The following is a 2,878-nucleotide window of genomic DNA, read 5'->3' as shown; positions in this document are numbered from 1 at the left end:
TTGGCCTCTGATCTGACCAGGAGCAAATCCACCATGCAGGCAGGAGCATGGAGAAGGGGTATGTGACCCTTCTCCAACTCCTTATAAGAGGTCATGTACAATTGCAGGAAGCCCCACCTCCTTTGGGCCATATTGCCCAATGTCATGAGAGGAGCTAATACCACTCTGTTTCCTCTTTTTGTCCAATTAAGAAGATTCTAATCTTAATGCAAACTGTTTATAATAAGAATGATTTTCACGTACTGTCCAGGAAATACAAAGGGTAATAACAAACAAAAATGGAACTACAATCAGTAAGAATTACATCAAACAAGAAAGACGTGCTGAATGTCTAAAACATGTGTAAATGGCAAATTACCAAGATTATTCTAATAACTGTCCTATCTTGAAGATTCTGATTCTAGTACTAATATGTTCTAGCTAAGATTCGAGAAGATTATAACTGTAACTATCTTAGTCTTCAGCTCCATCAAAGATCTGAGAAGGATCATAATAGCATCAGAGAAAACAAGAGACGAATGCAGGCAATTTTCTGAAATCTTGTGATAGCAGACAGAGATAGCTGACAACCTGGACAGTCACCTAAAGTTTCTCAGCATTATGGTGCATTCAAATTGGCTACAGGCCTAGAATATATGATGGACCATTTTCAGAAGCAGGAATTTTTCGAAGACCATCTTACCCTGTGTTGGCAGAGTTCAGAAGTATCTTTTCCAAGCTTCCTACTCATGCAGAAAGGACAACATTCTAACTGTCAGGCATGGGCACTTCCTTGCCCCGTAGGCTAGTTTGTGCCAAGAAGAAGACAAACTTCCAAATGCGAATGTTATAGAGTCCCAATGTTCTCTCAGGATCAGATCGGTGCTTCCAGGAGCAATCATGCCTCACATCAACAGAATTCTAAGTTGTCAAATTTCCATATCCTCTAGGCTTATGAAGTGTTTGAACATTACCTATCTATCTGATATACATTTCTGTAAATCTGGAGAACCTAACTGACATAACTATAGAAATGACAAGCATGAGTGACTATAGCTCAGTAACTCTTCTCTACTAAAATAACTTGAGAAATAAGGCTTCACATTAACAAGACAAACAATCTGTAAGCAGATGTACTGTATAAAGACAATGACCTCAGGATTTTGACAATACACAAAATAGCATAAACAGAGGTAGGAATGTATAGTGCCATATGTAATATGACAATAATCCTAAATATGTATCAATATACAAAATATTCTAAACAGAGGTAGAACATATGTATAGTATGACAAATACAATATTACGTTTGTATCAATATACAAAATATTTCAAACAGGAGTAAGAATATGTGTACAATACAATAAATATACTTTTGTATTGTATCAATATACAAATTATCTTAAATAGGAATATAATAATAGTTTATATTTGTATCAATATACAAGCATCCATATCAGTGCAAATATCTAAGACTGAAATTTTACTGAATTAATTTATTATTAAATACAATAATCTACCTTAATATCCTATACGTATCCATTCCCCATTTTTTCTTTTCTTTTCTAAAGGAGAAAACTGAGTCCAATTTTTATGTTCTACTTCTAATCCCACATCCATCCTTCTATAACCCTCAAAAAAATAAAACATTTGGGAGAGGGCATCATTTTCTTAGAATTACTTCCTGCTGTTTAGGGAGTGTGGGTATTTCTGAGGGGTCCAGCAAAAAAGTTTAGATAGTTAGGTTGTTAAGGCTAGACATAGAGTCTGCATCCAGTCTCAGTAATAGATAAGATTGTCTGAGATTCTGTCTAGAAGTGTAGTATGATGAACTATCTCATCTTAGAACTGTCATGAAGAGTTTTCCGTCCAAAGCTGATCACTGAGTAATGTTGTTAGGTACTATGGCATCTTTCAGGACTGAGTAGAGTCATTTTTGTGGGGCCCCATCTTCCTTCTGGAGACTTCAGAGATTGATATTGGAAAGACTTATTTTCACTGTGGAAATCTTGAACATTATTAATATCAAAATGCAAAGTTTGTATTTAAAGATGGCATGACATGTAAGGAAGGATTCTGAGAAATCAAGAATATTTCTGGGGAGAAATAGAATCTTGATAATAATGGTCCTTAGATTATTGGATTTCTTCTCTATCACACCAGTTGGCTCTTCTGATATGAGATAGAATCTCTCATTTTTTTCTTTTAACAATGTACTTGGGTTTAGAGAAGGAGAGAGCCACATTTCAACTCCAAAGAAAGCTTGATTTATAATTGAATCGGGACCACAACTATTCTAGAATTAAAGAGATATTGATGTTAGGCAGTGAGATATTACCCGGTAGAGTATATGGGTACCAATAAGTTCTTCCCTTCTGCTATAGACGTCGGGGTGTCCAAGGTCTTATGATTTCCTAAAGATGGGTATTCCTATTATTCTGTAAAGACAGATAACAGAACCCTGTCACAACTCTTGTTTGTTAAATTTTTCTCACAACTTGTAGTGATGTCACATAAGTGGATATGAGCTTTTCCTTCTCCTCATCAAGGGGCTTCTCCTGTTTGAATCAGTTTTTTATTAATTTTGTTCATATCCATACCTTTCCTTCTCCTGAAAACACAAAAGCAAACCCCTTCCCCAACATAAGAAATATCCTGGTTTCCATTCTGAGGTCAACACATCTTTGAAATAAACCAATTAGTTTGGCTCAGAAGTTTTTTCTATTGTCCAATGTCTCTACACAGCTGTTGTTCCTTTCTCATCAGCACTGAGAAAATTCAAGGTTAATAAAGCATTATGCAATCTATTTATAAGAGTTATTGTTACCTGTTGTTGATTATTTAGCATATCCTTTAATGTTCAATTGGACCTTTCTATGGCTGTTTGTCCTGTGAGATT

Source organism: Peromyscus eremicus, chromosome 1, assembly GCF_949786415.1.
Source record: "Peromyscus eremicus chromosome 1, PerEre_H2_v1, whole genome shotgun sequence".
Classification (NCBI taxonomy): Eukaryota; Metazoa; Chordata; class Mammalia; order Rodentia; family Cricetidae; genus Peromyscus; species Peromyscus eremicus.
The sequence above is the reverse complement of the archived record's forward strand: the minus strand, read 5'-3'. Positions refer to the sequence as shown.